Source organism: Aethalodelphis obliquidens, unplaced genomic scaffold (genome assembly GCF_003676395.1).
Source record: "Aethalodelphis obliquidens isolate GAN/ISIS:26980383/991018 unplaced genomic scaffold, ASM367639v1 scaffold13, whole genome shotgun sequence".
In the NCBI taxonomy this organism is placed as follows: domain Eukaryota; kingdom Metazoa; phylum Chordata; class Mammalia; order Artiodactyla; family Delphinidae; genus Aethalodelphis; species Aethalodelphis obliquidens.
Genome location: NW_020837957.1, coordinates 6,952,420 through 6,980,068, shown reverse-complemented (window position 1 = coordinate 6,980,068; position 27,649 = coordinate 6,952,420). Strand labels below are relative to the sequence as shown.

The 27,649-nt window shown below is 36.2% G+C and overlaps 1 protein-coding gene across 1 annotated transcript in view; it reads right to left on the bottom strand.

Annotated features, from left to right (window-relative positions):
• Positions 1 to 27,649, bottom strand: part of LRRC7 (leucine rich repeat containing 7) — a 506,342-nt gene that overhangs the window by 368,896 nt on the left and 109,797 nt on the right. The window contains exon 2 of the mRNA XM_027114043.1: positions 22,305 to 22,402. The gene's annotated coding sequence lies outside the window, so the exon portion shown is untranslated. The remainder of the gene's footprint in view (positions 1 to 22,304; positions 22,403 to 27,649) is intronic.

The following is a 27,649-nucleotide window of genomic DNA, read 5'->3' as shown; positions in this document are numbered from 1 at the left end:
TTTCATTTACTCCCCTCTCCAAATTCCTTCAACTCTACAGAGATGGAGACAAGTATAGAACTGCTTGACCTGGATAGTGCTGGCAAGGAAACCCTGCAGCTCTACAAAAGACTCTGTGCTAGATGGCATCACCCTTCCTGCCTGTTTCTGCTTTAAGTCTCCTGTCTTGACCTTTTTTTAGAACATATTCTCTCGACTATTATCTTAAGAAATGAAACTTAAAGTCTTGCTTCATCTATCCACATACATATTTGCATACATCAATAATTTTTCCTCATTTTATCACAAACAATAATCCATACACAATAACAATATTCCTTAAGCATTTTTGAAACAGAAGTGAAGTCATAAACTAAGTTAGACCCCCCATAGAAAGTGCATCTTTCCATAAAACAACTCCCTGTCATAGAGATTATTTCTTTAATCCTTATAATGAATCTGTTAGGTAAGTGTTATTATTCTCCATTCATAAATGAAAAAACTTGACTTCAGAGTTGGTTCATTATTGTAGTTGATAATTCGTTCACTTAACAAGTGACGAGCTTCTACTTGCCAGGCTTTATGGTACCAGAGACACATCTTGCCATCAAAGACCTCACAATCTTAGCAGAAACAAAGCTGTACGTTCATCACACCATTTTATTTTCCTGAATAGCAAGAAGGCTGGATTTCTCTGCCCCTTACCTCCCACTACAGCTGGATTGGGGCCACATGATTGAGTTTTGGCCAATGGTGGGTAAAAGTAATAGAAGCCATTTCTTGGCCTGGCCCTGGAAAGAATCATCTCATTTGGTCTTTTGGCCCTCTCTTCCCCTGGGTGGGCTCAGGTGACATAGCTACAAGGCAGCAGTGCCTCTCAGTTTGCATTTAACTGTGACATGAGGGAGAAATAAACTTTTATTGTGTTAAACTGCTGATATTTGGGGTTTAATTTGTTACCACAGTATAGTCTATTTTTTCTTTCTTGATTAATACAAAGTTTCAAGGGGGAGACAGACATTAGACAATTGAACACCAAAACCAAAATTGCATGGAAGGGAATAAAATGAGTACTCTGAACTGGAATAACAAAGGAGATCTTTTTTAGTAAATTGGATCATGGTTCAGAAGTATTCCCTTCCCACACCCCATATTTCCAAGGGAAGAGTCTACCACTGATGTTGGGTTAGGCTCTATGACTTGCTTTGGCCAACAGAATAGGGAAGTAACAGTGGACCAGTTGTGAGTCTAGGCCTTAAAAGGCCTTGTATGTTTCTGTTCATACTGTTCCACCTCTGCCATGGGTAAAGGTTATGAAATGAACAGGTTCAGATTAGCCCACTGGTCCTGGGGAGAAACTGAGAGATATATGGAGCAGGCACCCTAAAGGAACAGACTGTTTCCTCACTGGTCTTTCAGACTCTAACTTTAGCTACTTCCAATACTATAATATAGTCTAGAGATAACTTCCTAAAACATTTCATCATATGTGTTTGACCCAGGGGGACACGGTGAGGAAAAGGAGAGCTAACATTTACTGGGTGCATATGTTATTCTAGGTATTATCCTAGGTGATTAGAGATGATATTTCTTTCAGACTGGTTTCCCCTGGCAGCAGACTCTGCCTAAGACAACGATTTGAGAATAAATACTTTATTTGGGAAGCAATCTTAGAAAACACCAGTAGAAAAGGAGTGAAACAGGGAAGGGAAGGAAGCCAGTAATGGGTGTGTAATGAAGCAACTGCCACTCTGGGTCGCTAAGGCTCATCCATGGGGAATATATCTCAGGGTAAGCCATCAGAAGGTGAGGAACGTGGACTATTTATTCTCCAACTCTCATCTGTGAATGACTGAAGGCTGAACCTGGAGCCATTAACCCCTCTGTACTTCCAGGCTGCAGTGGACACAACCTGAAAGAAGGGTCTCAATAAAATTTGACAGTGCTTGCACTTAGATGCCATGAGCACATAGTAGAGTGTTAATAGTCAGGAAGACATGGGAGGGCCCCCGACAGCAGAACCTTCTTTTCATTTATTCCTCATAAATGTCACCATTTTAGAGAGGTTTTTCCCTGATCACTTAATTTAAAGACACATACCCCAGTTTTCTATCACTTGTCCTTTCCTTCTGAGCCCTTATCAGAATTGATCACTATTAATCTGCTTCTTTTCTTGTATATTTTCTATATTTGTTCCTAGACTGTGAACATAATGAGGTCAAGAACTGAGTTTATTTTGTTCAACAACACCTAGTACAAAGTAGAAACCCAGTATTTGTTGAATCAAGTATTGAATGACAGCCCTATAAGCTAGGTAGTGTAATCTTCATTACTGGATGGGAATACTAAGGCCATATTAGTGGTGACAGAATTCCAATCCAGGAAGGTCTGACATAAAATCCCATACTTTTACCACACTGTGATAATGATACCATGCTGTTTTCCTATTTCCTGTCTCAGAAAACTCAATTATTTCCTATTTCTTACATCATTAAATCTAAATTCCTCTGCCTGACTTTCAGTTCCTTCTATAATCTGGCTAGTTAGACCAGTCACGGTGCATCTTAAAAAAAATTAGTGCACAAATACACTATGGGATGAATGAAATGTTGTTTAAAACCATATGAGAAAATGACTTGCAGGTTGCTTTTTGTCAAAAATTAGTGTAATACGAAAAAACAGTGTGATCCACCTTCTAAAAAGTCCAATGAAAAGGCTAAATGAATGTAAATGTAATTTCTAGAGCAGTCAGAGGGGTGGGTGTTAATGATGGTGCATGTAAGACTCGGTTTCTCAGGACAAAATGACTGGAACTCAGAAAAACTGACAACAGGACAGCAAAATTCCTTTTATCCATGCATGATAAGTGATTTTGCTTTAGGCTTTGGGCCTGAACAAAAAACACTCTACCACACAAGCAAAATGGAACCAGGAAAAATGAAGAAGGAAACAAGAGAGGAAGAAAACAATGTGTTTCTACTTATATTTGCTAACAATGTGTAGATGCTTTCATTTACATTATTTCATTTAAGCCTTAGGACCAGGTCATTAGCATGACTGTAGGGCCTGACAAAAGCATGAAATAATTTAGCATTCAGTAACGCAGTAACAAAATCACTGAAAATAAGAGAGTTACAGCTTGAGTACCAGGGTGAAAATTCACATAAGAAACACTAGGTAATAATATGACCTTTTTTTTTTTTCCATTTTTTTGGGAGGAAAGATATGGTAGAATGTATTGATTGATTAAAACTATTTGAAGCATTTCCCTATACTACTGCTCCTCTTTATGGGTGCTTCTTCCATGGAAGGATAGTACTTCCTGCCCCAATGATATTAGCCTAGGCCAAGTGACTTGCTTAGGTTAATGGAATACCAGCCAAGGGGAAGCTTTAAGCCAGCCTACATTCTCTGTCCTTTGTGGCAAATCTTAGCCACGGGCTCCATTTTCTTTCTAGACTTTGGAACAAAGAGATGATGGAGCAGAGTCCCAGTCAATATGCAGTCAACATGTAATGGTAATGAAAAATAAACCTTTGTTCTTGTAAACACTAAGGTTTAAGGTTTTTTATTATTACAATGGTAAAAGCTGTGTATGAATAAATAGGTAAAAGTGCCTTTCTAATTCTGGGAAAGTTTACAAATCAAAAATTGAGATCTTGAAGAAAACCACTTTCCATTCATAACTTTAAAAGTTTAACGCAAGAAAAATTTATAAGTGTTGTTTATAATATTTAAAAAACTTTGACATGTTAGGGCATATGGGCACATGATTCCAAATGAAATGAGAAATACATTATTTACTGAGTTGTGACATTGAGTTCAAATATGCAGGAGAATTTTATTTAGTTGGTTTATAATAGTATTGTAATGCTTACAAAAACTTGAAATTTACTATGTTTATACATTAATTGATTAGATTTGTAAGAGTGGTTTAAGTCTTTGGGAAGGTTTTACTTGTTACCTCAGTGTTTGAAATAATAAAGAAGAGAAAATTTATTAGATTTATGAAGAAAAAATATTTAACAATTTTAAGTAAAAGTTTTAAAGCGATTGTTAAAATTTACCTGATTTATAAATAGAATAAGATTTGTATGTTCAGTCTCAAAAAAATACTGAAAAACTAGGTTTAAGTTAAAAACTTTAACTTTTATAAAATGAAAATTAAAAATTGCAAATAAATAATAATTTATTAATTAAATAAATAATCTTTACTGTGCACAAAAGTCATCCTATAACATTAAAAACTCACAGCAACAAAAGTCACTATGAAGTAGTAAAGTATTTTCCATTTTATAAATAAGGAAATGAAGACTCAGAGAAATTAAAGTTGACCCAAACCAAAATTATGGTAATTCTACAATTTTTTAATTCTACAATTTGTAAAATGGCTTTCAAATGCATCATAAAATGTACTTTATTCTCTTTTTTTGCATTTAAAATGTTAATGCATGTTCATTTATAAAAGCTTTCTAAATCATCACGTATAAATAAAGTCTTAGCTATTATAGATACTTGTATATTGAAAAAAATTATTCTCTGGCTGATTTTTCTTTTGAAATTTTTTTTTTGCTTCCTCAACTGGATGGATTATTCCTGAAGAAGAGAAGAGATTTATTCTACCCCAAGTGACCAATAAAAAAAAAAAATGTGCACATAGCAAGTTCTTGGTAAGTGCTCACTGAACTAATGAATAAAATGCACACAAAAAAAGCATTTTATTTATTATCCTTTTGTTTCTTTTCTTTATTTCCTTTATAAAAGAATCTGAGGAGGCTTATAATAAAAGATAGATACAAACTAGTTTTAAGTAAAATAAAAAAAAATTAGAACCATAAAAAGGAAAAGAAAGAAAAAGTCTTATTATAAGACTAACATTTACTGTGACTTAGCATGGAATGTATCTGTTTGCTTCCCTGGAAGACAGGCAACAGGGCAAAAGTAGAGGCTATACATGTTCTTAATCTGTTTCAAGGAAGCACATTAATTCTGATGCAGAATTCTTAAAGGTGTTTAATTTGTTGATTCACATAACATACAACCTAAAATACCTGTAAATAATAACATTGACCAAATCCTTAACTTTTTCAAGTTTAGAAAAGAAACAAAAGACCTTTCAATAACGTAAAGAATAGTGATTAAGTCAAATGCGTGAAATATCTGTCCATCTATCTATATATCCTTTTATGTTAATAGCCTTTACTATGAAGTATTTTTATGTTAGTTGAAAGGCAATCCTCAAAATTAAGCTAATATGCATTAACTCACCCATTATATACATGATATATAATTGTACATACACACACAAACGTATCTGTGCAATTTTGGGAATTTGAAGCAACAATTTATATAATCTGTTGGATTCCTATAGATCAGAGATTTAAATTTATTCTTGGAATAGATATGTAGATATGTAACTAGTGGTATATCTTAAAGGATTTTAAAGTTACGTCACCCTTGGATAAACTAGAGTCAGCGCAATTTAAGATTAAAATATAACCTCCTTCTAAATTCGCTTAGTCCTACCTAAAAATTTATGGAAAACATTTAGAATTGACATTGAAATAGAAAAATTGAGTACCAACTTTATGAAACAAAGTGAAGTAAGATTTGTTTTTGTCTTAAAGCATTAAACTATTAGAGAAAGTAATCTATTTTTTAACCACTTATAATCTTCATAAATAATGACAGAGAGACTCATTTCCGTGAGATTTTTCAAGATAAAGTAAATCAAGACAAGGTAAAAGTGAAATGTGGTTTGTAAATTGGAGGTAAGATTCCTCTAAAACTTTTGGTGTTTTCAGACTCTTTTAGGTTATCACATTAAGTAATTGAAAAAGCATTGAAAAGCATTAAGTAATTGAAGGCTGGAGTCTATGTAGATGCATCAATGAGCTCATGAACAGGCCGCCTCATGAACTTTCTTAATGATGGTGTGGAAAATACATGGCACCAGAAATATAAGTTATGTTTATGTAATAAACATTGCAGTTGATCCTTGGAGAGGAAAACTTGTCTGGATAATGGCTAGTTGTAAAGCTGCTCACCCTTTGCTGACTGTCATCAAAAAATCATTTCTGATTATTCTTAAACAAAAAAAGTCATTATGGCTATTAAGTACATATTATAGTATGCCTAGAATACTGTCTACATTTCATATATCATCAGAAATATTCATCTCATTAATATGCTTTCTAAGTGCTATAATTATCTATTCAATCAAAACTCATTTTTGCATCCTTTATATTTTTTAAGTTCACCTCTCAATCACACTCAGCCTTGACTGTACCTTCAGTATTCATTGTGGCTCTTAAAAGTTAGTAAATACAGCCTTTAAGTCCAGAATTAAAGAGTGAGCCTTTAATAGTCTCTTTTCCCTTAGTTCCCCTTCCCAATTAATTTTATAACAAGTTTAGTTAAGCGTTTGGCCTAAAGGGGAAAAAATCTGAAAAACAAAAAAGCCTCGGAAAAAGCTTAGAAATCATTTTGTGGTTGATGATGCAGGAACGATTGCACCACCATGGATTATTCCTCGTAATACTAGCCAAAGTATTATTAATAACAGGATGCCAGCAAAAATGCTTATCACAAAAGCTGTCATGTTTACTGTCATCTGTAGTGCTTGACTTTAAAAGACAGCAATAAGAACTGATGGACTTTATGATGTGCTCTATCTTGCCTGACAGTAAACTGATAGGCATGTGACACATCAAACGCTACAAGTGAAAATACATTCTTGATTAAACATGGTGCGTGAAGACCTGTGAGCAGAGAGGTAATATTATTCACTCTTCACCCATGCAACCAAATGGCACAAAAAGTCATATATAGTTTGCTTTTAAAATTAAAGAGGAAGTATTTAGCTTTGGTCTTGATGACAGGAGATTCAAATTCACACAAAATAAAACAAAACAATGCCTGGTTTTCAAATATTTTTTATAAAAAAAATGTAAATTAATTAAAAACAGAATGTAGAAAATATTGATGCAAAGACTTTCTTGCCTTTATACCATATGGACACACCATCAATTCAAACAAACATGTAAAATGTAATCTTTTCTTTGGCCTATACAACACTGGAGATACCATTTAAAAATCTTTGAGTACAAATATCCTTTGTGCAGTAGTTTGAAAATAAGCCAACTCTTTCTAAAATAGCGTGCTCCAATTAAATAGTTAAGTTTTCTTTAAACTTATAAAACCAGAGAATCTTCCAAGGGGGCTAGAATACATTCATTGCTTTCAGGACTTTTATTTCATAGGAACACTTACTTATTCTGTATATAGAACAGTCTCACATGGATCAGAGTTTTAGTTGTGTTGGGGCCCAGGGCAGGCCACCCCAAAATATGCCTCAATGACATATTGATTATTTTGAATTAAAGTTACTTAAGAAATGGCCAATACAAGAGGGACACTTTGAGCCTCCTCTGTCTCCCTAAAAGCAGTAAAAAAACTTCCCATGTGAAAAGTCCGCCTCTAGTAGTAGAAGGACCCCCTTATCTCCAGAGATAAGGAATTAGGGGCAGAGAAGCCTATATAAACAAACCTTGTTACTTTAATTTACTATCCAAGCCCAAACTCTCTTTAGATTCTTCACAAATTGAGTCCCCAGAACCTAAGTTTCCTTGTCCTGTCAACTCCTCTCAAATATATTGTTTCTTTATTTAAAAAGTATAAAAGCTGCCTGTTTTGGCCACTTCTTAGATCCTATTTCTATGAGATTTCCATGCATATGAATTAAAATTCGTTTCTTTTTCTCCTGTTAATCTGTCTTGTGTCGATTTTATTATTAGTGTAGCTAAAGGAACTCAAAAGGGGTCAAGGGGGAAATGTCTCCCTCCCCGATAGTTGATATTGAGTCCAGCTGTAAATTCCAAGGAATGTGAATTCATAAATATACCACTACCTTTACTATGTTATCAGTGTAATGACTTTTTGTTTCATTTAATAATATGAGCAATTAAACAATAAAACTTGAAGTGTATACTTTTTTTAATGAAGATGTATTCTGCTATTCATTAATTATTTCATTCATTGAGCAAGTATTTACCAAGCATCTCCATGTGCCTGGCATTGGGCTCAGCATAGGTAATACAGGTAGAACAGAGGTCCAGTCCCTGTCTCCACAAGGCTGACTCTAGTGAAGCAAAATTCCAAACATGACATTCTACTAATAGTGTTACTGTTTTGGGGGATATTTTATGCTAACTTTATTCAAATAAGCCTGAAACATTTGAAATGCATTGATTTTCTAACTAATATGTTGTTGGTCTTTTAATATACTTAGTTTCTTTATATGTAACATATGATTTGACAATTTAGAGAGAAAGTTTCTTGAGGCTTGGTCTGTATCATCCATCATTTTAAAGCCACAAGTATAGTTTTATCTAGCACAACTAAAAAAATAACTTGATCTTAAAACAAATCACCGTGGTTTTGCAGCTAGAGCTGCAGCAGGTCAAAGTCAAGATTGCCAGAGGTTAACAAGAGAAAGGTACTCACAGTGGGGCACAGAAGGGTCATGGGCTCCAAACTAAGGTGGACATCTCCAGGGAAGTTGTCAGGCCAACAAGGATTCCTTCTTTCTGGGAATGGCCTTAATATAAAACACAATATTACCCTGGACTTGGGCATAGAGAAGTGACTCAAACTGGGCTGATCAAATTCTCTCTTTGCTGAGAAATAAAACTTGAAATGCAGAGGTAGTGATTTTGAATCTTTGGAACTGAATCACATTAATTATTTTTTATGTTTTTTTCTCTTTGAGAGAGAACAGCCACGAACTTCTATTGCTGAGTTCCCTAGAATTTTCTAGGTTCCTGTCCCTTTTCTCCTCTTTTGCTCCTCTCTTCCCCCTTGGCTTGAATGAGGAAGTTGAATGTGTCTCGCAGCTCCTAGATAATTTTTTTCAGGAGCTAGCATTGCTATTCTATGAAGTAATGGAACCAGCCTCACCAGAGGTGGAAATAGCTCATGGCCTCATGGTTATTCTGGCTTCCCATCCAGTACTGTAAGGATGGACAGGAAGGTGCCAGGTTAATTTGTTTTTTTTTTTTGCTAGGCCAGCAGAAGAACTAGATGGACTCACAATTATAATGGGTTGTTCAAACATAGACTTCAGTACAGGCAGCAAGATACTACAGAGGTGATATTCCAAAGCCAGACTGATGTATGTGGAATTTACGAAGTAATAATAATAGCAAGTAATTATATAGAGCCAGAAATTGTTCTAAAAGCTTTACATATATTAGCTAATTTAATCTTCCCTATTGTTTTCAATGAATAAGCTGAGGCACAGAGAGATTAAGTAACTTGCCTACATCACACAGCTGGTAGGTAGTAAAGTTGTTACTCAGATGCCAGTGGCTTGGCTCCAGGATCTGTGCTCTGAACTACTCCTAGCTGGTCTATACTAGCTAAGTTCAGGTTCTACTGTTTTGGACCCCCACCGCAGCCAGATCAATGATTTAAAAGGGATCAGATTATTGAAAGAGAAGGAGACTTTGTGAAGGAATTTCACTGGAGTAGCTATTTCCATGGTATGAGTACCCTTTCCACCTAGGGGTAAGGAAGGTCTCTTGGCTGGTCTTTCATTCTGCAACAGGAATTCTAGACATCGATGTGCAGTCACATCATGGCAGACAGGAGCTATAAGGACTTCTGCCAGAGTTGGTTCCTGGTTGTGAGTGCCACAGGAGTGCTGGAGGTGGGGTCAGACATGTTGCCTGCTTCTCAGGATTCCACAAGGAGGCATTTTCCCTACCTTTCCTGGGCTCTTGCCCCATTTTCTCTTTTCCAGGGATGCTGAAGGAGTTATGCAATTGGTGAGTTCTGAAGAAGAACTGAGAGTAGATGCTGCTCTCAGAACCCTCCCCTTTTGCTCCTGTCTTCCCCCTTGGCTTGAATGAGGAAGTTGAATGTGTCTCCCTCCTCTGGATCCTGCCTGGGACATCTGGTTTTACCCTGCAAGTTTCTAGCTGTACAGCACTAGGCCCCATGGAATGAAGCTACATGAACTAATTCTTAGGAAGATCACGGTAGTCAGGCACTTGAGCTACCTCCTCAAGCATCAGTGTTATCAGTAATAAAAACAAATAGGCAAAAAGTAAATTTTGGTGAGGTAAATAGCACCTGGAGAAGTTTTTGATGGGGCCAGGACATGGAGCTATGGGCTTTCAGTTTTAGCAAGTAGGCCATGCAAGATTTGATTGGGGGTTTATTACAGTTCACAGCAGTTTTATTCCTAGGCAAACGGTTGTTTTTGCACAGACAGGGCTGTTTTATCAACACCGTATTGGCTTTGCTGATTTTAGTGCTCATTAGCCACAGTGTTTAAGCTGCTGTAGTTTGACCTTGAGCTTTGGGCTTGATACACACATAAGCCCTGTCCATGGCCTTATAAATTAGAGAACTCTTATTGTGGATGTCCCCACAGAAGAGTAGTGAATTTGATTAATAAACAAATGAAAAGTAACAGGGAGCCCTTTTAATGAAGAGAATCTGCCCTCTTCTAGGTGGAATTGAAAAAGATAACAAACATGTCACTGAAACGATTGCATACATAAAGGTCACAAAAAGAAATAATAAAGTCTGTTTGGAGCACTTGGTCTTTAAGAATTGAGTTTGTTAAGGTATCAAGGAGGAATTGAAATGGTATGAAAAGAAGAATGCTTCAGTTTTACTATCAGAACAGAAGCAACAGAAGAATAGAAACAAAATAAAGGAAAACTGGCTAACTTTATTGGAGGAAAAGAGAACTTTCCTTAGGAGAAATATTGAGATTTTATAGGATATATTAGACAGATATGAAATAGAAAATGGGAACTTCCAGGCCAAGAGAAACAAATATTAAAAGGAAATGGATAGACTCAGCTCTGATGAATCTTAAAGAAGAAAGTCGAAAAGCGAGAGATGTTTCAGCTGTACCAAGTCAAACAATTATGACAGGAGCCTAAAGAAATCTAACCAAAACAGAGAGACAGAATTTTAGAGAGTGATCTGGAACGAATCCCCAAGAGATGGCAGGGTCTGGGAAACTACTGAGGATGTGGCCTTTCAAAGCTGTAGATAAAGAGTCCAGAGTGACAGCAATTGGGAACCACAACTTGAAGAATAGGGACATGATACCAAAGCATCACAAAACCTGGACAAATTTAAGGATAGGAAAAAATATATTTAAAGCATTATTAGGGGAGTTTCAAAGTGATAAAATCATTATAGATGAGGGTACAGGTATTGCCTTGCCCTAAGGAAACCCTCCAGAAATTTATAAAGTTAGCATTTTAAAGGAAGATCCAGCAAAGACAAAGCATATTAAAGGAGACATATTACAGGAAAAGGCATGCAGAACAATAAGAGATCAAGTCTAGGCCTGGATTTTGATCCTGACTTCATGGGAAATTTCTTCCTCAGTGGGATTATCCAACCCAGACAGGCGAGGATGGACACGATTTATTTGAATAGTGAAGTCTATTGAAAGACTCATAATTTACTGATTTCATATTTCTCATATGAGAGACCTCATGAGACAAAGTTTAGAAAAATATGTTACAAAAAATATGAGTCCAAAAGCAGTGAAAACCTAAAAAACAAAGTACTAGGAAATAGTACTAGTTTTACACTATTAAAGAAAGAAATAGATCACCTATAGGAACAATATAAACTCTTAGAAACTCAGTTCAGACCCCCTGAAATAGAGTTGCCAGATTTAATGAATAAAAATAAGACACTGTAATGGTTAGTTTTATGTGTCAAATTGATTGGGACACAATGTCTGGATATGTGGTCAAACATTATTCTGGATGCTTCTGTGAGTGTGTTTTTGGATGAAATTGACATTTGAATCAGTAGATTTTGAGTAAAACAGATTGCCCTCCATACAGTGGGTGGGCCTCATCCAATCAGTTGAAGGTCTTTATAGAAGAAGACTGACTTCCCTGAAGAAAGAAGGAATTCTGCTAGCAGATGGACTTTGGATTTGTATTGATGTATCAGCTTCTTCCTGACTCTTCAGCCTGCAGATTTTGGACTTGCCAGCCACAATAATCATATGAACCAATTCCTTAAAAATATATAAATACACACACACACACACACACACACACACACACACATATATATATGCTATTGTTTTTGTTTTTCTGTAGAATCCAAATACAAACACCCTTACCTGAGTTTCAGATAAGGAATGAATAATATTTTCATTTTAAATGTGCCCTAAATCTTGTATGAGATGTACTTACAGTAAAAAGTCATTTGTTGCTTATCTGAACTCAAATTTAATCAGGTGTCTTGTATTTTATCTGGCAACATTACCCTAAAATCAGTAGAACAATAGAGGGAGATAAAACACTATGGGCCTACTTCACTTCTGTGAAAAAGATATTCAGAAAGAGATTCTACTCAAGGCCTGCCTGGAATAGCCCAATGTTGAAAAAAGCAAGTTTCTTGAAAGAGCAGACGCTTAGCCTCATTAGGTCCCTAGAGGCACACATTTCTGAAGTAACAACAGCTGCTTTAGGCCAGGAACATGCTGCGGTTAATTCTCCAGATGAAACAGATAACAATGACAGCAGCTACATAGGCCTCAGCAATTCCATAGCAGTACATATGGCAAAGGGCACTAGGGTTCCAGGACTAAAGACATTTGCTCACCCGGCTTTTAGAAACCATGCTATTAGACAGACCCACATTCAGCCCATCTCTGGCACTCAAAGAGGCAACAATTTTCAAAGGTTTGAAAATATTGCCTGGGGAAAAAGGCACTGCAAACAAGCTGAACTAGGGTATTCAGCATTGCAAGCTTCTAAACTTTGCAAAAAGGCAAAGTGTCTTAATAGCTTCTCTCTGAGAGAGGAGACAGTATGTATAGGTAACTATTCCCCCATATATCACCTATGCATCATGCCAAAATTAACCTATGGATGGAAGAGTTCTTCCAGTTAAATTTAAATGCAGAAGTCATAGAGTTTACAATTTGTAAACTAGTGTGGCTAACTCCTTCATCTCCTTGTACATATGCCATCTTTTGTAAAAGTTCTACATATTCTAGTCTCCCTACTTGAAATTGCCTTCAAATCTCTCTCTAATCCTAAACCCCCATAACTTTGCACTTTTATCCACAGTATGAATCACCTTCTAATGAATTATAACTCATTTATTTTGTTTAATGTCTGCTTTCCCCAACAAGAGCATAACTGTTGAGACTGGAAATGTTTGCCTTTTTTGGTTTGATTTTTAAATCTTTTCTCACAATGTATCACAAACACCCAGAACAGGGAGAGAGGCACATGGTAGGCACTCAAACAGTAGATATTTGTTGAATAAATGAATGTAATTTAATCATATTTCAGAAGCCTTGCTAACCATGCAGGACATTATTTGGGATAACAGGTAGAACATGAAGTGTCAAGACTTTGGTTTACAGTGGTCTTGGAGTTAAATCTACCCTGCTCCTCCTCTCTGCCCCTAATGATACCAGAAGAGTCCATGAAAGAATGGCAGTTTATATCTGGCAAAGACTGCCCTAATAAATTCCCCACTAGTTGTCTAAGGGCTTAATGTTTAAGCTCAGTAGTTTAAGAGATAAAAATTCTAAGGAACATTGCAAGTGGAGATGCTTTTTATCCACTCACTTATTTTCTGTGTGGAGAGATTTCCCCAACACTATTGACCTCTTATCTCATTTCTAACTCTTATTAGGAAATGCAATTTTTTTTTTTTTTTTTTTTTTGGTATGTGGGCCTCTCACTGCTGCGGCCTCTTCCGTCGCGGAGCACGGGATCCGGATGCGCAGGCTCAGCGGCCATGGCTCACGGGCGCAGCCGCTCCACGGCATGCGGGATCTTCCCGGACCGGGGGATGAACCCATGTCCCCTGCATCGGCAGGCGGACTCGCAACTACTGCGCCACCAGTGAAGCCCCAGGCAATGCAATTATTTACCAATTATTTGAAGAACTTGACATGCGTAGCACAACACTTTCCTCCATCTTTCTTTGGGGTGAAGCTGCTTCAGGACAGATACAGTACACTGGTCTGTTTCTCACCGCTATAAATTTTATAGGAAGACTTCCCCACATGAGGAGGCCTGTGGCTTTTCTGTACTGCTGTGGCTGAGTCAGTTAAGTATGCATATATCTGAGTACAGTATGAAGATGTCCATTGTTGCCAAACATCACAGCTATATCCTCCAATCTAGCTTTTAAAAGTAATAAAGTTGATGATTGATCTCTAACTTCCTGCCATCTTGTCAATATCTTAATTGGTTCCAAAATTGGTCTGGAATATGGAAATTATTTATTGGATGCCTTTAAACTCCAATAAGTATCATGGCATGAATCAAGTTGTATCTTTTATAGTTCATTTGTTTTTGGTAAACTTCTATTAGAGTGATACTTATATATCAAATATTGTGCTTAATGCTAGTGGTAAACAAATGATAAGATGTATCTGCCTGCCCTTCAGCAACTAACAACCCAACGGGGAAAAAATAGACATGAAAGCAAAGGATAAAATACTGTGTTGTAAGTACTGCATTAATAATCTGTGCAAAGTGTTTCAGGGACTAATAGGAGGGAGGTCCTGCCCTCTGCCAAGGAGAGAAGGAGAACTTTTCATAAAGAAGGAATAAATTAGTAGAGTGGTAACTACTGAAATATACGGAAGGATATAGAAAGGGCTGAAATTTTATTTGAAGAAGTCTTTCACCAGATAAGAGAACCAACGCTTAGCAAAAACATGTAGCAAGTGAATTTGTTTCTCAAACTCCTCACCTATATAACCATTTTTTGACCTTTCCTTTCTCTTCCTGGGCATTCAAACATCTCTTGAGATTTGATTCCTTGTGATTACTGAGATTAGTGAGCTAAAATCACTTTTATGATAGTCTTAAGATTTGACTAGCATTACCCTCAAAGGAATTTGCATTTTAAAAGAAGTCCAGGGACTTCCCTGGTGGCACAGTGGTTGAGAATTTGCCTGCCAATTCAGGGGACACGGGTTCGAGCCCTGATCTGGGAATATCCCACATGCCGCAGAGCAACAAAGCCCATATGCCACTACTACTGAGCCTGCACTCTAGAGCCTGCAAGCCACAACTACTGAGCCCACGTGTCACAACTACTGAAGCCCACGCACCTAAAGCCTGAGCTCTGCAGCAAGAGAAGCCACCGCAATGAGAAGCCTGTGCACCGCAACGAAGACCCAACAACGAAGACACAATGCAGCAAAAAAAAAATAATTAATCAATTTAAACAAACAAAAAGAGAAGTCCAGTGAAGAGTCAAGCCCTAATTCAAGCAAATGGTTTGCTAAGCCAGAGGTGCTAGGAAAATTAGTGCTAGTGGATCTTTTCTAAAATTATATCCTAAATAGAATCTTGGGAGAAATATGGCTGCAGATAGCTAAGGAAGCTGGTTTAAACCTGGAGATATTCCAGAGAAGAGTTTAAGACATATTTTTGCCTGAATTTCTATTATTACCTTGAATGGAAAAACTGTCTAAAATACATCAACTTTGTATAAAGTTTGCATGAGCCATGAGCCTGATTTCAATTTTCTAATTGGTCTAAGATGGTTCAGGCTGTAAGTCTAATTTAATCTAACCTCCCTTTAATCTTATTTTTACCTCATGCCAAAATTATTTGTAAGCAACATGTAATAATTTCAGGTGTGCTGATAAAATTCAAGTTGAAAATGTAACATTTTTTGTTATGACACTGTATAGTCACAATCTAAGATATTAATAAAGTCAAACAAGAGTAAGATTTTCTAGCTAATGAGAAAACACTGACCACTGTTTCTCTTGAGCCCCCTTGTACTAAAACCATGTATATTATTCCTTTGGCTTTGTTGTAGGAATTAAGAAAGGGTCACCTAAAGAAAGACCTAAGAAATGAGGAGTGGGAAAGACTAGTCTCCTAGAATGGATATGCTAACTAAAACGATAAGCAGAGCTGTGTAGGAATGTGTAATTCAGCAACCCTGATGTTTTAGACACATGACTGTTAACTTATAATTCTTTAAGCTATATACACATTATATACATTTCTTTGTATGATAGTTTATGTTTAAAAATTCAGAAAATGAATCATGGAGAGCTAAAATGAGGACACAGAATACTGTAGTATAGGTATATAGCATGGAACAGTAGGAATAAGGTAGCTTCTGGAGTCAAACAACGTTTGCGTCCCAGCTTTGGCACTTACTAGCTGTGTGACATTGCATAAATTATTTAACATGTCTGAGATCCTATAGCTTCATCTATACAATATGACTAATAATAGTTCAAATTTGAAAGAAAGAAGGGCTGGCTCTAGAGTGGAAGGGAGATGTAAGGGAAATGGGTCTCATTCCAAACCAGAAGGAACTGTATTTTAAAGAAAGTTAAAGGAGCAGTTGAAGATAATGGACACATAACTGCCCACAAATTGTAGGGCTTAGATAGGAAAAGAGGGCTCTGAATGATAAATAGAGGCCTGGAAGTCACTTTAATATCAGTGCCCAGATTCCTGATCTCCCAAGTACCACTTCTTCTGTTCCTTGTTCCCATTCCCATCCCTAAAGTATTTTGGGATAGCTAAGTATATACAGACAAATATACAATACAAAGAATAGTATAGGATACAGTGTTGAATAACCTTACCTGTTCCATTACGCTAGGTCAAATGGCAAATACATCATCTTACTTTCATTTCCTTAACTTATCTAGGATTATTTTTAATACCAAACCAGTTCTTGAACCTGATCGGTCCAGTATAACAGGCTTAAGCCAGTGAGTGCATAGCATTCTTATGGTGTATAGTAATGGTACAGGAATAGGAATATATCCCAATTTAGGCTAGTGAAATGATAGGGAACATTTTCTAGGATCATCTAGGAGGTTTCCTAGCGTAAAGAGAAGCCCGAGAAAAGATAGTAACTCTTCTGCTTACTGACATTGTTATGCACATGTGTGAGGTCTATAACTACACAGCCTGGTGTTACCATCCTGAGGGTTACTTCAAATTTCCTTAGCAGATATGAGCCCTTCCCCACACCCACTGCATAAGCCCCCAGACCAAGTGAGTGAGATGACAGTAACACCCGGTCATCAACATCATACTTGAGTCATTAATACATAGTTTGAAATAGGAACCTGGTAAAGAATACAAGTATCTGGGGATTCACCACAAAATTGAGATGAAGTCCACGAGAAGAAGGGTAGCCTTAGGATCTTTTAAATTAATGCACTCCACTTCTTACACTGCATTTAGTGTTCCCTACTCCTTTATCCTATTTACCATAAATCATCCAAGGCTTGAGTGCCTTTCAATCCTTGATTCATTGACACATATTTAATATAAACTTCTTAATAAGGATGGTGCATCAGCTCTCTGAAGGAGAAAACTAAAATGGGAAACAGAATGCCAAAAGAATGGGTAACTAAAAAGCAAGAACAATCACAGCAGAAGTGAAAGATGACAACTTGATTTGGAGGGATGCCCAGATGGAATTATAGGCAGTAATGGGTATTTATAAAACTGTCCTTGAATCATTAGAGAAAGGTTAAATCATGTTCAGTAACTTCTAATATGAAGGCAGGAACCTGACTAATTATCATGATTTTCACCAAACTGGTTAATACAAGAATATTTTGACATTTGGAAAGGTAGCATTCAGTTATTTGAAAACAAAATAATTTTAAATATTATCTCCTGATAATATAAAACAGATTATTTATATTAAGGAAAAGTAAAATATCAATGCTATAAGGATAGAATTATGTTATTAGGAATTTAAATTTTATGACGGTAAAAGAAAGAAAGAAAAACTCTTCAATTAATTTTTCTTATTATTCAGAAACTGAACAGAAAGCCTCTGTGGAATTTTAGTTCACACAGTATGGACTCAGGGAAATTTTGAGGAAAAATTATACCTTCATAGATATTTCTCTATATGAAAACAATTGTATTGTTTTTTTTTTTCTTTTAAACAGGCCACAATCACAACTATGCTACCAAGAATTACTTAGCTATTGAAAACTAAATTGGACTGAGTAAAAATTAAAAAAAAGACAACATAGTAAAGCTATTGAAACAAAGTTTAAGAAAATATAAATTTGTAAAAAATAAATTGAAGTCATAAACATTTAGGATTGTTTAGGACTGTTATATCCTCTTGATGAATTGACCCCTTTATCATTATGAAATTATCTTCTTTATTATGTTTTACTCTGGACTTACTTTTTTCTGATATAAATATAGTCACTCAAGCTTTCATTTAAATACTTTTTCCATCCTTTTATATATAACCTTTTCATATTTTTACATTTAAAAGGCATTTTGTATAGCAACTTTTTCTTTTTTCTTTTTTTTTTTTAACCAATCTAACAGGCTCTCTCTTTTAATTGAGGTATTTACACCATTTACACTTAATGTAATTATTGATCTGTTAAGGCTTATGTCTCCATTTTATTATTTGTTTTCTGTTTGTTCCCTTGGTTTCTAATTCCTCTATTTTTTTTCTCTTGCCTTCCTGTGGGTTACTTGAATATTTTTTAGTTCAACTTTTATTTATTTATAAGTTTTTTAGTATAAATAATGAAGTAAGCAGCCATACGGAGAATGTATATATATCAAGGAACTGCAGGAGATCTCTAGACCCTAAAGGTGGCCCTCAGCTAGAAGTGAGCAAAAAGCGGGGCTCTTGGTCATAGAACCACAAGAAAGTGAATTCACAAGAAAGTGAATTCAAGCCTAAGTAAGCTTGGAAGTAGGTTCTTCCCCAATTGAGTTCATGATGAAACTTCAGCCTGGTGAGACCCTGAGGTAGAGAACCTAGACAAGCCCTACCTGGATTCTTGACCCAAAGAAACTGTGAGATAAACTGTTTTAAGCCAGTAAGTTTGTGGTAATTTATTACATAGCAATATAAAACTAATATAGCATCATAAAGAGATTATTAGTGGTCTGAATGAAAGCCATCTCAGCAGAGTGATTGGGTAGGAGCCAGACTGCATTGATTTGGAGGAATGAGTCGGGGGTAAGTAAATGGAGTGAGTATAGATAACTCCTTTGAGAGGTTTGCCTGAGAACAGTCTGAGAATGTAGGGCTGTAGCTGAATGGTTCTTTGGTTTTGAGGACAAAGTTTTTATTTTTATTTTTTAATGGTAAGTAACTTGAGCATATTTAAAAGTCTGTCTTTTACAAGAATCAATTTTTACTGAAAGTTTGCTTGGCTATGTTAAATGCAATATAGCTAGATATAATTCACATGAAATAATTGGTTAAGAGCTATGTCTGGTGACCTAATGTTGATATTAATATTGATAATATTGTAAAAAGTATAAAAGATTATAAAAGACAGCAGTATGAATTCTGTTATCTAGCAAAACCCTCTTATTTGCAATATCTCCAAATGCAAGAGGGCTCACCTTGCATCTGGAGGATCCTATTGTCTGAGTCAAGTTCCACTATTCTTTCAATTCTCAGTAAAATAAAACCACTATCATTTGGCTTTCTATGATGATTTTCTAAGTTGGCAGCTTTCCATGAGAGCTGACCAGTAAGTCTTGGTCTAGATCCCATGTTGAATTTGTAGAATCATAGGGAAAGAACTGTGTGAGACAAATTACTATCTAACACGAATTACTATCAAACATTGCTGCAAGAATTCCAGCTTTATGTCATTTGTTTACAACCTGTTCCTTGCTTTATATTATTATTTCTAAAAATAGTGGTTATAATTTCTGTAGATTTTTATTTCTATGATCAAAACATGCTTTCTATCCTCAAATGGTTAGTTTGAAAAAAGAAGAACAATAATAATAAATGAAGAGGAAGAGAGAGAGGAGGAAAAAAATTTGCCAAGTCCCAAGTTCTATACCAGGTACTTAAAAAAATCTTCCTTAATTCTCCAAATAACCCTTCAAGGTAGGTTCTTTAATTAATCTTATTTTTCAAATAAGTAAACTGAGTCTTGGATTAAGGAAATAATACCCAGGGTCCTGCAGCTGTTCATTAAGTGTCACATTAGAACACCCTTATGGTGACTTTAAAGTTAATGTCTTAATTAACTACTATATTCCTCCCATTCTAAAAAAGAGGATTCTTTCTTAAGGAATTAACAGTGGTCTGTACAGGACAAGAAGGACTGTTCATTAAACTAACAAGGGATAATGAAGACCTCTCTGGCAGAGAATAATACTTTACATGTTTCTCATTTCTCATTATGTCCTTCCATGTTCAATAACACAGTCAATCCAGCTGAGCTCCTGTAGTGATATTTCAAAAATTGTCCTGACTGCCACGATTCAATTGTTGAGGACTTGCTTGTTACAACACAGGAAACAGTTATATTATGTACCTTACATTATACAACAATAAGACTTAACTCTGAAATATGTCTATCATTATTAGTCTTTTGTACCCATGGTGATTTAATGTCATCTTGCTGCCAGTCATTTGACTTAGGCTAGTGGTTTTCAGAGTGGAGCTTGCATCAGAATCTCCTGTAGGGCTTCTTCGAAACACACAGATTACTGGATCCGACTCTTAGACATTTGGATTCAGTAGATGTGGGTTGTAGACCTTAAAATTTGTGTTTCTAACAAGTTCCCAGATGCTGCTAATGCTGCTGCTGGTCTGAAGACCACACTTTGAGAACCACTGGCCCAGACCAGGGTTTTAAAACCTTTTTCTGTAAAGAATCAGGTAAATACTTTTGGCTTTGTGGACCATATTGTCTCTGTCACAACTGCTTAACTCTTCCTTTGCCATGGAAAGCAGCCATACACAATACCTAAATAAGTAGGAGATGGCTGTTTCAATAAAATTTTATTTACAGAAACAGGTGTCAGGACGGATTTGGTAAATGGACCATAGGTGGTCAACCTCTGGCACAGACCAACTCAGCATAAGAGGCCTGAAAAATAACTTTGTATATATTAAATATACTCTGTGACTCCATGAGAATCAACTATAGAATTATCCACAAAAACCCTTTCTAAGTTTCTAAATAAAATCTGCAGAACTATAACAGAGACTAAGCTGATTGTGTTAAACCAGCACAGAGGAGAAATCCCAAAGCTTCCCTATGAACCCAATAATAAAGCAATAGTTTTATGCACGAGTCTGCATCTTATAAACAGTTTTTGTTCTAACATGCCCATGAACTATACCTTCATTTTCAAATTTTAGTTTTAATTGGATATTGTTTATAATGCTAGAAACTGTAAATATACCAAATAAAAGAAAACTAACACTATATTGAATGACATAGATGCCAACCCAATCAGATTATCTATTGACTTTATAATAAAATGAAACAAAACAAAGATACTCTACTTGCCATGAGTGTGCCCAGATTTAATATATTTGGTCTTTACCTGGAATGGTGTACTCCAAACTAATTTAAAATGCCAATATAACCCTAAAAATCTACTAAACTATATATTGCCAGTGAACCCACTGCATTAGCTCTATCCTTACAAAATGTAAACTCCTGTAAAAAGGCATCATTCAGAAATTTTTTTCTGAATTTTTGTCATAATGGATTGTGATTTAGTACCCTGAAAATAATTAGATGCAAGTGACATGAGGAAAGCTAGTATTATGGGTCATCTTATAAACTTAAAATGCAAGTATTATGTTAAACATCTCCAACAATGCTATATTTAGATGAAATATTTAGATAAAATCTCTACAATTATATATTGTAACATTTTGATAATTTAAAGATGGATTAAAATGGCCTTCTGAGGGGATACATGACTTCTTTCAAAATCTTTTCCTAAATTCAATTAAATCAAATGTTTCATTTTGATCAATGGATTTAGATTTGCTACTAGACATTTACTCTTTAGTCTAATGAAGTTGTTTTCAAAGAGTCCTCAGTTTTAAAAAAAAAAGGTTGAAAGGAAATTTGGTCAAATGACACTGGAAAATGTTCACTTTAAACACACTTTAAAAGTTTTTTGTTTTGTTTTTGTTTTTTTGTTTTTTTTTTTACTTCAGGACTCTTTGGAAATAATATTCATGGTACAGATATCTAAGAAAGATGTGGTAAATCATGTAGCTTTTTCCAATCTCATTTGAACATGGAACCAAGTTATTAGTAGAGCATTCTGAAGTACAAGAGAAACACTTAAGAAAACAATGTTCTTAGTGCCTGAATCCAGGTACCATATGATATTTTTTAAAAAAATAAATTCAATTAGAATCAACAAGTATTTGTTAAGTACCTCTGTTATTTGACTTATCAGTTAAAGGTTAATGTTTTACTTTTACTATGCCACTCACCTAAGTCTACCTAGAATGTAGTTAAACCTATTAAACATACTTACACTCCTCTTCAGGCCTCTTCCGAAGGGCTGCACGAACTTCTTTACAAGGACTTCTCTGATATTGTGGGGGATTCCTTCCCCTTATTAGGTTCTCCATCCTACAGGAGGGAATTAACAGAATATTTTAATACCAAAATCTTGATAAATTTTAACAAGTTAAATGGTTTAAATCAAAAGTCAACAATTCAGGTAGACCACACCATTAAGAGTATCTAGCAAGGAGTAAGACAGTAGGGAGTGGCAGTGACTGTGGTAAACTGGAGAGTGCTTGACTTTTCTTAGGCATTCCAATGTTAAAAATATAAAAACACATGTGGATGAAACTCATATACACATTCTCCAGTTAGAGACTGTTATGGACTGAATGTTTGTGTCCCCACCCCCTCCATTCCTCCAACCCTTCCCCTCCACCCCCCCCATTCATATGTTGAAACTCTAATCCCCAGGGTAATGGTATTTGGATGTGGAACCCTTGATAGGTAACTAGGTTTAGTTGAGGTCATGAGGGTGGGACACGCATGATGGAATTAGTATTTTTATAAGATGAGGAAGAGAGACCAGAGCTCATTCTCCCCTGCCACATGAGAACACAGTGAAAAGGTAGTCATCTACAAACCAGGAAGAGGGCTCGCACCAGGAACTGAATCTGCTGGTGCCTTGATAGTAGACTTCTAAGACTCCAAAACTGTTAGAAATAAATGTCTATTGTTTCAGCCACCCAGTCTGTGGCATTTTGTTATAGCAGTCCAAGCTAAGTCAGAGACCCATTAACTAAAGAATGATTACTTATAAAGCAAACACATTTATCAAAAATCACGTTGCCCTTTAGAAAGAAAGATCATATCTTTCACAACATTCTGAATACCAGTTTTCAGGAGTTTTAATTGCTGCTTTCCTCTGTGCTAATGATTAAATTGGGAGGGGTTTTCTAATTCTGATCATTGTGACTTCTTAAAAATATGGTCAATATAAAGTGCACTTCTCAGTTACTTCCAATGCTGACAACCAGAAAATAATAATAAATGGGCCAAATGCAACTTGGGTTGGCATATTAAACAGCATATACTCTGTGGTTAGTATTTTCTGGTTTTAGTAAACCTTACAGTTTTGTGCCAGCAATGCACACTCTGCTTATTTTGAAAACATTAAACAACTCTTGAGTGTTTAGGATTTGGAAATTCAGAACAAAACAATGATATTTATCATTTAAAAATATAAACATAGCTTTTAACATCTACATAATTATTCTAATGGGATATCACTTGTTTTAACAAACATGCTGGCTGATAGCATGTAATGGTGTGGTTGTTATGGGTTATGGTGGTAGAAAGTCTCCTAGGGTGAGCAGTACAGAGAATTATATTTCTAGTGTCTAGAGAGGAAATTGGGAAAGGATAATCCAATAAAAGCAATATGTAAAATGGTGTGAAATATGAGATAAATAACCTTTTGTACTGGAAGAGTAACATAACACTATTTCTATGAGAAGCTGTCACTGGTTCTTAGAAATACTTTTCCAAATATATTTCCTTAAATCAAACCATTCATAGGTAGGGACTACTTTATATGTGTGTGTATGCTCACTCATATGCCCATGCTTGTGTATGTAAAGTACAAGAAAACATTTCTCAATGTGTGATGATAACTTGAAATTTAGTTTCACTTGAAGATCATTTCAAGTGAGAAAAAGAGTTCAAGGTTATGATAATACAATGACAGGAAATCAAGTGAAAACCTCAAGAGTTTAAGACATAATTTGCTTTAATACTATATATGGGGGCAAAATTAAGCTTCCAGGACCATCCCTGCAGTTTCAGTATGAGGATTAGCCATGTAAATTATATAAAATGTTCTAGATTCTGACTCGAATTAATTCAGTGCACTATTTTGATTACATGTTTCAGAAAATACATGAATTTTCATGATGATATAATAACAATTTTAGTGAACTTTAGTTAATCACTAGTATTTACAAGCTCAAGATAGTAAAATACAACAAATAACCTACAAATGCAAGTATCTACATAAAATTGTGATTTAATTTTAAAAAACAATTAGTCATCGTGATTATACAGATGAGGGATGACAACTTACCCTGGTTGGAAATCTACGTAAACCAGTCTCTTAGATAGGCTATTACTTTTCCTTTTATGTATCTGACTATTGAGAATGTGAAAACGAAAATGGTCTAGTTGATTTTGACGTAATTATATTTGAGAGTATGTCAGAAAAACTGAAATACAAGTTAGAAAGTACTGCCAAAGGCTCCCGGAAAGTTTCACTTACATGGTTGCTATTGGCGTCAAAGATCACCAAGAATCATTGTGCCCAAATGTTGCATTATGGGAATGCTCACAAGCAGATATGCAAGAGATTATGCAGTATTAGCAATGCCGCATAGTTTAATTTTAAGGAGCCTAGGTTCTGGAATAGACTGCCTGGGCTAAACTCCCATTCTGTCTCTTAAAGGATGATTTTAGGGAAAGATACTTAGCTACTTTATACCTTAATTTTCTCAGCAATAAATGGGGATAACATTAGCTACCTCATAGGATTGTTGTGAGGATTAAATACGTTAATAGTGTACATGTGCTTACACTGTGTCCACCACAATACAAGAGCTCAGCAAATGTAGTTATTATTAATCATAATTATCCCAAATAAAAATGAAATCATATACTAAAATTTTAAATGTCTGGTATGTTAGGAGAAATATGAAAACTAGCCTTTATTTAACAAAGAAAAAGAACAGATGACACTGTTGAGGAAAAAATTCTGGCTAAACAAATGTTCTGGTTATTGGAAAAATACAAAACATCCATGCACATAAATTGCCAATTTTCAAAATGAAGAACTTAATAAACTGTATTTCATTTTATTCAGTAAGATTTAAAGGATCACTATATGACAATCTTCCAAGGATACTCACATGGATAAAAGTGGGCTGGTAACCTCATGAATTAATTAAAATGCTAAATAACTTATTCTTTCTTAGAGAATTCAGAAGATGTTACAAAACTGTATAGTGGCCTTTGACCTTAGCAAGAACAATGAATATATCTTACAATGTATTACCATTTATCATTTATTCCATCTAATCCTTACAACAACCTTCTGAAAGAACATTTTGAAGATGAGGAAGCTAATGTTCAGAAATGTTCAGTGACCTGATCCTGGCCACACAGGAAGTAAGAGGTGCAACTGAGATTTAATCAAGGTTTTCTGATTTTTTAAAAATCTTTTCCTAGTTGCTTTTTAACCCACTATTTCCATGAGTCTATGATTAGCTATAGATAATTTCACTAGCAGACTGAATACTTGCGATTCTACTATGTCGTGCAAATTTAATTTTGATGGAATTCTTATTGAACATAATATTAATATTTAGATTAGTATATACTCATATACAAATAGTATATATTACATTAAATATAATACTACACAAATATATATACATTTGTAAAAATGTTTATCTTCTAATTACATGTTGAGTTTTTTTATCATTTAGCTATTTTCATTGAAATGTTTGCTTCTATTAGTGATATTTTAAGTTTTTAGAACCACGAAAAAGATAACTGGGGAAGGGATGAAGGAAAGATGGTGGAAGAGTAAGATGTGGAGATCACCTTCCTCCCCACAGATACACCAGAAATACATCTACACGTGGAACAACTCCTACAGAACACCTACTGAACACTGGCAGAAGACCTCAGTCCCCCCCAAGAGGCAAGAAACTCCCCACGTACCTGGGTAGGGCAAAAGAAAAAAGAAAAAACAGAGACAAAAGAATAGGGACGGGACCTGCACCAGTGGGAGGGAGCTGTGAAGGAGGAAAGGTTTCCACACATTAGGAAGCCCCTTCGCGGGCGGAGACTGCGGGTGGCGGAGGGGGAAGCTTTGGAGCCACGGAGGAGAGCACAGCAACAAGGCTGCGGAGGGCAAAGCGGGGAGATTCCCACACAGAGGATCAGGGCCAGCTGGCACTCAGCAGCCAGAGAGGCTTGTCTGCTCACCTGGCAGGGCGGGCGGGGCTGCGAGCTGAGGATCGGGCTTCGGTCGGAGCGCAGGGAGAGGACTGGGGTTGGCAGCGTGAACACAGCCTGAAAAGGTTAGTGCACCACGGCTAGCCGGGAGGGAGTCCAGGAAAAGGTCTGGAGCTGCCGAAGAGGCAACAGACTTTTTCTTCCCTCTTTGTTTCCTGGTGCGCGAGGAGAGGGGATTAAGAGCGCTGCTTAAAGGAGCTCCAGAGGCGGGTGCGAGCCGCGGCTAAAAACGCGGACCCCAGAAACAGGCAGGAGATGCTAAGGCTGCTGCTGCTGCCACCAACAAGCCTGTGTGCGAGCACAGGTCACTATCCACACCCCCGTTCCGGGGAGCCTGCGCAGCCCGCCACTGCCAGGGTCCCGGGATCCAGGGACAACTACCCTGGGAGAACGCACGGCGCGCCTCAGGCTGGTGCAACGTCACGCTGGCCTCTGCCGCTGCAGGCTCGCCTCGCATCCACGCCCCTCCCTACCCCCGGACTGAGTGAGCCAGAGCCCTCGAATCAGCGGCTCCTTTAACCCCGTCCTGTTTGAGCGAAGAACAGACGCCCTCCGGCGACCTACATGCAGAGGCAGGGCCAAATCCAAAGCTGAGCCCCGGGAGCTGTGAGCACAAAGAAGAGAAAGGGAAATCCCTCCCAGCAGCCTCAGAAGCAGCAGATTAAAGCTTCACAATCAACTTGATGTACCCTGCATGTGTGGAATACATGAATATACAATGAATCATCCCAAATTGAGGAGGTAGACTTTGAGAGGAAAATTTTTGATTTTTTCCCCTTTTCCTCTTTTTGTGAGTGTGAATGTATATCCTTCTGTGTGAGATTTTGTCTGTATAGCTTTGCTTCCACCATTTCTCCTAGGGTTCTGTCTGTTTTGTTTTGTTTTTTTAATTTTTTTCTTAATAATTATTTTTTATTTTAATAACTATTTTATTTTACTTTATCTTCTTTCTTTCTTTCTTTCTTTCTTTCTTTCTTTCTTTCTTTCTTTCTTTCTTTCTTTCTTTCCTTCCTTCCTTCCTTCCTTCCTTCCTTCCTTCCTTCCCTCCTTTAGACAACGAATCATCCAAAATTGAGGAGGTGGACTTTGAGAGCAAGATTTATGATTTTTCCCCCTTTTCCTCTTTTTGTGAGTGTGTATGCTTCTGTGTGAGATTTTGTCTGTATAGCTTTGCTTCCACCATTTGTCCTAGCATTCTCTTTTTTTTTTCTTTTTTAAATTTTTTTCTTAATAATTATTTTTTTATTTTAATAACTTTATTATATTTTACTTTACTTTATCTTCTTTCTTTCTTTCTTTTTT